The sequence below is a fragment of the Saccopteryx bilineata genome, chromosome 3 (assembly GCF_036850765.1).
Source record: "Saccopteryx bilineata isolate mSacBil1 chromosome 3, mSacBil1_pri_phased_curated, whole genome shotgun sequence".
In the NCBI taxonomy this organism is placed as follows: domain Eukaryota; kingdom Metazoa; phylum Chordata; class Mammalia; order Chiroptera; family Emballonuridae; genus Saccopteryx; species Saccopteryx bilineata.
The window spans coordinates 132,560,203-132,571,533 of NC_089492.1; positions in this window are offsets into that span (position 1 = coordinate 132,560,203).

Below are 11,331 nucleotides of genomic sequence, written 5' to 3' on the forward strand. Positions count from 1 at the left end.
CTGACTGCCTAATTTCACTTAGCACAATACTCTCCAAATCTATCCATGAAAAAAGATTTTTCTCTGTTTGTGGCTGAATAATATTTCATCGTGTAACTGTAATACAGGTTTTTGATCCACTCATTTACTGATGGGTACCTGGTCTGCTTCCCAGTCTTGGCCATTGAAAATAAGCACTGCAATAAACAAAGGGGTGCATTTATAATTTCAAATTAGTATTTCAGTTTTCTTTGGATATATTCCCAGAATTGGCATCACTGATCATAAGGCAGTTTCATTTTTAATATTTTGAAGAAACTCTATACTGCTTTCCACAGTAGTTGCATTAATTTATGTTTCACCAAGAGTGCACAGAGGTTCCCTTTTCTCCACATCCTCACCAGCACTTGTTGTTTGTTAATTTTTTGATGATAGCCATTCTGATAGGTGTGAGATCATAGCTCATTGTTGATTTAACTTTCATTTTTCCAATGCTAGTGATTTGAGCATTTTTTAATATGTCTATTGACCATTTATCTGTATGTCCTTTTTGGAGAAGTGTATATTCAGGCCTTTTTCTTTCCTATAGGCCAGGGGTCCCCAAAATTGTTACACAGGGGGCCAGTTCACTGTTCCTCAGACCGTTGGAGGGCCGCTACATACAGTGCTTCTTTCACTGACCACCAATGAAAGAGGTGCCCCTTCTGGAAGTGCAACGGGAGGCCAGATAAATGGCCTCAGGGGGCCGCATGCAGCCCTTGGGCCGTAGTTTGGGGATGCCTGCCATAGGCCAACAATGAAACTCTGAAAAATTAAAAAACAATTTCTTTTACAATTGTAACAAAAATAATAAATGATTTAGGAATAAACTAAATGAAGGATGTGAAAACTACTGAAAACTTCAAAGCTTTATTTTAGTAAAAGACATTGGAAAAGGCACAATGAAATGGAAAGATATTCTGTGTTCATGGATAGAAAAAATCAACAGAGTTAAAATTGTTATATTACCCAACGCAGTATACATATTTAATACAATCCCCATTAAAATCACAATGTCAGTTTTTAAAGAAATAGAACAAAAAATCACCAGATTTGTATGAAACCACTAAAGACCCTGAATAGCCAAAGCCAACTGATAAAAAAAGGCATGAAGCCAGAGGTATCACAATACCTGACTTCCAATTATACCACAGAGCCACGATAATACAGGATGGTATTGTCAAAAATTACACAGACCAATGGAATAAAATTGAGAGCTCAGAAATAAAACCATGTGTATAAGGGCAAATAATATTTGACAAAAGAGCCAAAAACACACAATGAAGAAAATAAATTTCTTCAGTAAATGGTGCTGGAAAGTTGGAAAGCCAAATGTAAAAGAGTAACACTAGACTAGAGTTGGTCCCCATGTAAAATAATTAATTCAAACTGGATCAGAAACCATGTGGCTCATGTGGTCCTTATAGCTGAATAGCAGATATATCCAAGTATTTCAAATTCTAGTGTCAATTTTACCTTATTCTTTTCTTGCATCTATTGTTGACTAGTCTACTTCTATCATTCTATGTATTACTTTATAGACAATTTTTTCCTCTGAAAAATTTTCATCTTTTCTTTCATTCTTTCCTGATGGAACATTTTATCCTTAGACTCTAAAGTGTTATGTTACAGTGTGAATATTTCATAATTACTTGTTCATTTTTTTATTAAATAATTTTATTTTTTTAATGGGACGACATCAATAAATCAGGATACATATATTCAAAGATAACAAGTCCAGGTTATCTTGTCGTTCAATTATGTTGCATACACATCACCCAAAGTCTGATTGTCCTCTGTCACCTTCTATCTAGTTTTCTTTGTGCACCCCCCTCCCCATTCCCCCCCTCCCTCCATAACCACCACACTCTTATCAATGTCTCTTAGTTTCACTTTTATGTCCCACCTATGTATGGAATAATGCAGTTCCTGTTTTTTCTGATTTACTTATTTCACTTTGTATAATGTTATCAAGATCCCACCATTTTGCTGTAAATGATCTGATGTCATCATTTCTTATGGCTAAGTAGTATTCCATAGTGTATATGTGCCACATCTTCTTTATCCAGTCTTCTATTGATGGGCTTTTTGGTTGTTTTCATGTCCTGGCCACTGTGAACAATGCTGCAATGAACATGGAGCTGCATGTATCTTTATGTATCAATGTTTCTGAGTTTTGGGGGTATATACCCAGTAGAGGGATTGCTGGGTCATAAGGTAGTTCTATTTTCAGTTTTTTGAGGAACCACCATACTTTCTTCCATGATGGTTGTACTACTTTATATTCCCACCAACAGTGTATGAGGGTTCCTTTTTCTCCACAGCCTCTAAAACATTTGCTATAACCTGTCTTGTTAATAATAGCTAATCTAACAGGTGTGAGGTGGTATCTCATTACAGTTTTGATTTGCATTTCTCTAATAACTAAAGAAGATGAGCATCTTTTCATATATCTGTTGGCCATTTGTATTTCTTCTGGGAGAAGTGTCTGTTCGTGTCCTCTTCCCATTTTTTTTATTGGATTGTTTGTTTGTTTGTTGTTGAGTTTTATGAGTTCTTTGTATATTTTGGATATTAGGCCCTTATCTGAGCTGTTGTTTGAAAATATCATTTCCATTTAGTTGGCTTTCTGTTTATTTTGTTATCAGTTTCTCTTGCTGAGCAAAAACTTCTTAGTCTGATGTAGTCCCATTCATTTATCTTTGCCTTCACTTCTCTTGCCTTTGGAGTCAAATTCATAAAATGCTTTTTAAAACCGAGGTCCATGAGTTGAGTATCTATGTCTTCTTCTATGTACTTAATTGTTTCAGGTCTTATGTTTAGATCTTTGATCCATTTTCAGTTAATTTTAGTACAGAGGGACAAACTGTAGTCCAGTTTCATTCTTTTGCATGTGGCTTTCCAGTTTTCGCAGCACCACTTATTGAAGAGACTCTCTTTTCTCCATTTTGTGTTGTTGGCCCCTTTATCAAAAATTATTTGACTATATATATGTGGTTTTATTTCTGGACTTTCTATTCTGTTCCATTGGTCTGAGTGTCTATTTCTCTGCCAATACCATGCTGTTTTGATAGTCGTGGCCCTATAATATAGTTTGAAGTCAGATATTGTAATTCCCCCAGCTTCATTTTTTTTCTTTAGGATTGCTTTGGCTATTCGGGTTTTTTTTTTTTTAATTTTTTTTATTATAGAGAGGAGAGAGAAAGGGAGAGAGAGAGAGAGGGAAAGAGAGAGAGAAGAGAGAGACAGAGAGAGAAGGTGGGGAGGAGCTGGAAGCATCAACTCCCATATGTGCCATGACCAGGCAAGCCCAGGGTTTCGAACTGGCGACCTCTGCATTTCCAAGTCGACTCTTTATCTACTGTGCCACCACAGATCAGGCCAGTTCCATATAAATCTGATGATTTTTTGCTCTATTTCTTTAAAAAATGTCATTGGAATTTTGATGGGAATTGCATTAAATTTGTATATTGCTTTGGGTAATATGGCCATCTTGATTATATTTATTCTTCCTAACCAAGAACAAGGTATATTCTTCCATCTCATTATATCTTTTTCGATTTCCCTTAACAATGGTTTATAGTTTTCATTATATAAGTCCTTTACATTCTTTGTTATGTTTATTCCTAAGTATTTTATTTTTTTTGTTGCAATCGTGAAGGGGATTATTCTTTTGAGTTCGTTCTCAGTTGTTTCATTGTTGGCATATAGAAAGGCTATTGACTTCTGTATGTTAATTTTGTATCCTGCGACCTTACTGTATTGGCTTATTGTTTCTAGTAGTCTTTTTGTGGATTCTTTGGGGTTTTCGATGTATAGGATCATATCATCTGCAAAAAGTGATACCTTTACTTCTTCTTTTCCGATATGGATGCCTTTTATTTCTTTGTCTTGTCTGATTGCTCTGGCTAGAACCTCTAGTACCACATTAAATAAGAGTGGAGAGAGCGGACAACCCTGTCTTATTCCTGATTTAAGGGGGAAAGCCTTCAGTTTAGTGCCAGTTAATATGATGTTAGCTGATGGTTTATCATATATGGCCTTATACCCATTTTGTTGAAAGTCTGAAACATAAAATTGTGTTGTATTTTATAGAAAGCCTTTTCTGCGTCTATTGATAAGATCATGTGGTTTTTGTTCTTTATTTTGTTGATATGGTGTATTACGTTAACCGTTTTCCGTATGTTGAACCATCCTTGAGATTCTGGGATGAATCCCACTTGATCATGATGTATTATTTTTTTAATATGTTGTTGTATTCAATTTGCTAGTATTTTATTTAGTATTTTAGCATCTGTATTTATTAGAGATATTGGTCTGTAGTTTTCTTTTTTTGTGCCATCCTTGCCTGGTTTTGGTATGAGGGTTATGTTGGCCTCATAAAATATGTTTGGATGTATTGCTTCTTCTTCAATTTTTTGGAAGACTTTCAGTAGAATAGGAACCAAGTCGTTGAATGTTTGATAAAATTCGCTGGTATAGCCGTCAGGGCCTGGACTTTTATTTTTGGGGAGGTTTTTAATGGTTTTTTCTATTTTTTCTCTACTAATAGGTTTGTTGAGGCTTTCTGCTTCTTCTTGACTCAGTCTAGGAAGGTTGTATTGTTCTAGGAATTTATCCATTTCTTCTAGGTTGTTGAATTTAGTGGCATAAAGTTTTTCATAGTATTCTACAATAATTCTTTGTATATCTACGGTGTCTGTGGTGATTTCTCCTCTTTTATTTTAAATTTTGTTTATATGAGTTCTTTCTCTTTTTTCCTTGGTAAGTCTTGCCAAGGGTTTGTCAATTTTGTTGATCTTTTCAAAGAACCAGCTCCTTGTTCTATTAATTTTTTCTGTAGCTTTTCTGTTCTCTATTTCATTTATTTCTGCTCCGATTTTTATTATCTCCTTTCTTCGGCTGGTTTTGGGTTGTCTTTGTTCTTCTTTTTCTAGTTCCTTAAGGTGGGAAGTTAAGTGGTTCACTTGGGCTCTCTCTTATTTGTTCATATATGCCTGAAGTGATATGAACTTCCCTCTTATCACTGCTTTTGCTGCATCCCATAGATTCTGATATGTCGTATTGTCATTTTCATTAGTCTGTATATATCTTTTGATCTCTGCACTTATTTCTTCTTTGACCCATTCATTTTTTAAAAGTATGTTGTTTAGTTTCCACATTTTTGTGGGATTTTTTTTCTCTTTTTTGCAGTTGAATTCTAGTTTCAAGGCTTTATGATCAGAAAATATGCTTGGTACAACTTCGATTTTTCTGAATTTGCTGATATTGTTTTTGTGGCCCAACATATGGTCAATTCTTGAGAATGATCCATGTACACTGGAGAAAAATGTGTACTCTGTCACTTTGAGATGAAATGTCCTGTAGATGTCTATCATATCCAGGTGCTGTAGTGTTTTGTTTAAGGCCACTATATCTTTGTTGATTCTCTGTTTGAATGACCGATCTAGAGCCGTCAGCAGTGTATTGAGGTCTCAAGTATGATTGTATTATTGTCAGTTTTTGTTTTAAGGTCAATAAGTAGCTGTCTTATATATTTTGGTGCTCCTTGGTTTGGTGCATATATATTAAGAATTGTTTTGTCTTCTTGATTCAGTGTCCCCTTAGCCATTATGAAATGGCCATTTTTGTCTCTGAGTACTTTTGCTGTCTTGTAGTCAGCATTATCAGATATGAGTATTACTACGCCTGCTTTTTTTTGGGTGTTATTTGCTTGGAGTATTGTTTTCCAGCCTTCCACTTTGAATTTGTTTTTATCCTTGTTACTTAGATGAGTTTCCTGTAGGCAGCATACAGTTGGATTTTCTTTTTTAATCCATTCTGCTACTCTGTGCCTTTTTATTGGTGAGTTTAATCCGTTTACATTTAGTGTAATTATTGACACTTGTGAGTTCCCTATTGCCATTTTATATATTGCTTTCTGTTAGTTTTGTGTCTTGTTTGATCCTTCTCTTTCGTTTTTCTATCTTTTATTTTTATTTGGTTGTATTCCATACATCTTTCCTCTGTTGCTATCTTTTTTATCTCATGTGCTTCTGTGGTGATTTTTTTCAATGGTGGTTACCTTTAAGTAATGAAAAGGGTGCCTACCCTGTTCATTGTAGCAAACTATTTTGTGAGTACTTTTGCATTCCATCGTCCTTTGCTACTGTTAATCTCCATCTTCTCCCCCCCCTTTCTTTTTGTTGTTGTCACAGTTTAAATTTGGTTTTATTGAGTTCTTCTTGGAGCTTTTACTTGTGATTTTTTTTTTGTTCTTTGTATCTGATTGGAGAACCCCCTTTAGTAATTCCTGGAGTGGGGGTTTTCTGATGATAAATTCCCTCATCTTTTCTGTATCTGTGAATGTTTTTATTTCTCCTTCATATTTTAAGGATAGCTTTGATGGGTAGAGTATTCATGGCTGAACGTTCCTCTCTTTCAGGACTTTAAATATTGGGGTCCACTCTCTTCTAGCTTGTAGAGTTTCTGCTGAGAAATCTGATGATAATCTAATGGGCTTTCCTTTATATGTTGTATTCTTCTTTTCCCTGGCTGCCTTGAAAATTTTTTTTTTGCCATTGGTTTGTGCCAATTTCATTATGATTTGCCTTGGAGTAGGTTTTTTGTGGTTAAGAAAACTCGGAGTTCTGTTTGCTTCTTGAATTTGAGGCTTTAGTTCTTTCCAAAGGCTTGGGAAGTTCTCATCTATTATTTGTTTGAGTATGTTCTCCATTCCATTTTCTTTCTCTTCTACCTCTGATATACCTATTATTCTTATGTTATTCTTTTTGATGGAGCCAGATAATTCTCATTGGGCTATCTCATTTTTTTAAATTTTTGAGTCTCTTTCTTCTTCTTTCTGTTTTGCCTTAAGTTGCTTGTCTTCTATTTCACTAATCCTTTCTTCTATCTGGCCTGTTCTATTAGCTAAGCTTGTTACCTCGTTTTTCAGCTTGTGAATTGAGTTTTTCATCTCTGTTTGATTTGTTTTTATAGTTTCAATTTCCTTGTAAATATATTTTTTGTGTTCATTGAGTTGTTTTCTGAGCTCCCTAAATTGCCTTTCTGTGTTTTCTTGTATATCTCAGAGGATTTTTCAGATTTCTATATTGAATTCTCTGTCATTTAGCTCCAAGTTTTCCAATATAATAAATTGTTTCTCCATAGATTTTTCCTCATCTACCTGTGTTACTTCTCTTTCTTTTGTATCCATGATATTCGATTTTCTCTCCTTAATGGCATCTGAGGGTGGTTTTGTTGATAGTATTAATGAGATTTAATAAAGAATCAAAAGTTAAAAAAATAGAAAATCAAAGAGTTTTTTTAAAAAAAATTAATAATAAAATAAATAAAAATAAAATAAAATAAAATAGAAATTTTTAAAAAAGGAAATTATTTCCCCCCTCCTTTTTTCCTTTCCTCTCCTCTCCCCTCTTTCTTGAGAAAATCTTGTGTTGAACTGTGAATTATATTGTATTAAATAGAACCAACAATGCGTGTAATGGAGGGCCTGAATTGGGGAAAAGTAATAAAGGGGGGAAAAAAAGAAAAAAGGAGGGGGTATGGACTCACAAAAAGCAAATAAGGACAAAATTTTGGTCAAGTATAAAATGATTTGCTTTTAGATGTTGGTTGACTAAGAGTTATGATGAGAGGAATAAGAGGGAAACAGGAAAATGGGGGGACAAATTAAAAAATTACTATTGTATTTAGTGGAACAAGAACTAGATAAAATGGAGAGCCAGTGATGGGAGCACTGCTAGTGAGTTAAAAAGGTGAAGTAAAAGCCCCCCAAAATGCCACAAATATAAGTTTGAGTCCCAGATAAGATAATTTGTTCGTTATTGAGGTTTGAATGAGAGGAGACATAAAGGAGAAAGAAAGAAACTAATATAGAGGGAGGAAAAAAAGAGAGAGAGAGCAAGAAAAAAAAGAGGGAACCACTAAAAGAAGATATAAGGAAAAAGAGAAGAGAGAGAGAGAGTTAAGGGTTTTGGAGTGCAACTCTCATATAGAGAAAGGAAGAGGAAAGAAAAGATAATGGGAGATGTAACACTTATGGGTAGTGTAGTTCAAGGAGAGGAGAGAGTAAGACCGGCAGAGAGTTAATCGACCAAATTGGAGGAGGAAAAAAAATAATAAAAAATGAAGATAAGAGAAACAAACGAACAAATATAATAATATGGGAGAGGTTATAAAGTCTGTGGATTATTCTTGATTTTGAGAGGTTATCTTCTTGCTTTTTCTTTCTCTCCATCTTTCTGGTCAGTGACTCTGTACCTCGGGTTCTGCCTCTTTGGCATGCTCAGGTAGAGGTTTGCAGTTGATAAGTCTCTATGGCGATGTCATATATTGTGCTTTAGTCTCTTTGACAGTCGAGGCTCATTAGCATTTATAGGTTTCGCCAGTGAGAGGGGCCGTGTTCCTGGAGCCTTTCTCCTAGGCTTTCCTTCCTCAATTAGTAGCCTGATAATCCAGCTATGGGGTTGCTGCTGCCTCTGCCTGGATAGTAAGAGGCTCAAAGAGCTGGCAACTCCCCACTCTATTTCCACTCAGCACCAGGCTCTGGGTAAGGCTCAGTCAGTTAGAGTTGCTAGCATAATCAGGTGGGGCTTCCACCCACTCAAAGACCTCTGGCTCTGCCACTCTCTCCAGTAACACGGGTGGGCGCCCTCTCCCGGGGTGCTTGGAGGAAACTCTCGCTCACTATCTGCATGCGCAGACCAGGATATCAGGCCGGCAGTCTCACACTCTGAGTGAAACCCCCACCCGCATGGAAAAGTTCCAGCGTTGGAATTGGCTCTCGCTCCGTCTCCGTGCGTGGCTTTTGCAAGGCGCTGGGGCAGCCTGAGATTCCATTTTTGGCCCATACAAAGGCCCCTGACTCTGCCCCTCTGTGGGATAATATGGGCGCCCACTCCCAGGGCTTTGGAAGGAATCTCTCGCCCACTATCTGCGCTTGCCGACCAGGGGATTGGGGAAAATGGCTTCCCCACTTGTCTTTCTTTGTCTGGGTTTGGCACGAGTGTTAGCTTGTGTTGCCTGGGTTGCCACAGGAATAGTTTTTCCTTGGCTTGGATCTCCGTGCCACAGCCTGATTCGGCCATTTATGCTGCAGCCTGGATCTATTCACCCCCTTTGCCCGCCTTAGTTTCTATATTCTCAGTTCCCAGTGAAAGCCGCCCTATTTATGTTAGTGAGGAAGGCGGAGCATTTCTTACTCCCTATTTCCTTCGGGGTTTGGTTATATATTTAGCCAATTTTTCGCTCGACCATACCTTCAGGTATATTGCGAAACATCTGGAGGTTCCAAGGATAGGTTTTTCTGTTTCTGGTTGAAGATCTTGTTTAGTTTTGGGGGAGATTTATTGGTATCACTTCCTACCCCACCATTACTCTGATGTCATCTCCACTTGTTCATTTTTTAATGAGGTGAAACAACATAAATTTAACCATTTTAAAGTATTCAATTCATTGGCATTTAGTACTTTATATTGCTGTGCAGCCAGCAGCTCTAACAATTTTCAAAATATTTTTATTACCCCAATAGAATATCCCATATTCATTAAGCAGTCACACACTCACCCCAGGTCCTTATTAATCAATAACTTTCTTCATGTCTTTGTGGAGTAACTTCTGGATATTTCATATAAACAGAATCATACAATATGTGTTTGTTGTGTTTGGATTCTTTAACTTAGCATAATGTTTTTGAAATGCATTTCTTTTCTGTCATGTATCTACCATTCTTCATTTCTATTTGCATAAAACATTTTTCCCTCCTTTCACTTTCAATCTATGTGTATCTTTTGTTCTAAGGTGGGTCTTTCTCTTATAGACAGCATAGATGTGGGTGTTGTTCTCTTATCCATGTTGCTACCCTATGTGTTTTGATTTGAGCATTTAATCCATTTATATTTAAGTTTATTATTGATATGTACTTATTTATTACCAGTTTATTTTTTAAACCTATAATCCTCTTTCTCTTGATTTCCTCTTCTCCTTTTTCTTCTTCTTCTTCTCTCTTCTTATAGCAGGCTTTTTAACATTTCTTGCAGTACTTGTTTGGTAGTAATGAGCTCCTGAGTGTCCTTTTGTCTGGAAAGCTCTTTATCTCTGCTTCAATTTTAAATGATAGCTTTGCTGGATAGAGTAGTCTTGGTTGTAGGTTCTTGTTTTGCATCACTTTGAATATTTCTTGTCAATGCTGGTCTGAAGTGTTTCTGTTGAGAAGTCAGATGTCAGCCTAGGGGGGGCTCCTTTGTAGGTAATTAGTTGCTTTTCTCTTGCAGCTTTTAGTATTCTTTCTTTGTCTTTTAACTTTGACATTTTAATTATGATGTTACTTGGTGTGGGCCTCCTTGGGTTCATCTTTAATGGGGCTCTCTGTGTTTCTTCAACTTTTGTGACTTTCCTTCATCAATGTAGGGAAGTTTTTACCTATGATTTCTTCTAGGCTCTGGTGCTCCATGCTGGGGTGCACAACCTGGGGCTTTTGACCCTCACTTTTCAGAACAAACCTGTCAGCACCTGAGAGTATCTCCACACCCTCAGCTGCTTGCTGCTCATTCCTGGGATTGGGGCAGCCCTATTCAGGTCTCTCCCCTTTCAACCAGTCTCAATGTGGCTCCTCTGTGGCTCTTTGGTTATGAACTTCTCTTAATTAAGTCTGAAGTTGGTTTTGAAAGATAATTGTTCTTAATTTTGGTTGTAACTCCAATTTGCTCCTGGGAGGTAAGAGTTGGAATGTCTTCCTACTCTGTCACCATCTTGAAATCTCCCTTATTTATTTTTTATTGAATGTACTGGGGTGACGTTGGTTAAAAAATTTATATAGATTTCAAGCATACAATTCTATAACATAACATCCATATACTGTATTGTGTGTTCACCACACCAAGTCAGATCTCCTTTCATCAACATTTATCCCCCCTTTAACCTTCTCTGCCTCTGCCCACCCTACTTTCCCTCTTTCCTTTGGTAATATTGTACTTTTTTCTGTGTCTATGTAGGATTTTTCTTTGCTTAATCCCTTCACTATTTTCACCCAGCTTCCAAAAATACTCCCCTCTTACAGCTATTAGTCTGTTCTCTGTATCTATGAGTATGTTTCTAATTTGTTGGTTAGTTTATTTTATTCATTAGATTCCAAGTATATAAGATAAGTGAGATCATCTGGTACTTGTTTTGAGATTTCAATTAAGCCATTCATTGAAGCTTCCAGGAAAGATTTCATAAACAGATATCTAAATTAGACTTTTAAAAATCAATAAATAAGTTGACAAAACAACAACAAAAAATAGATTGTCAAAAGATAAGAGGGGATGAGGA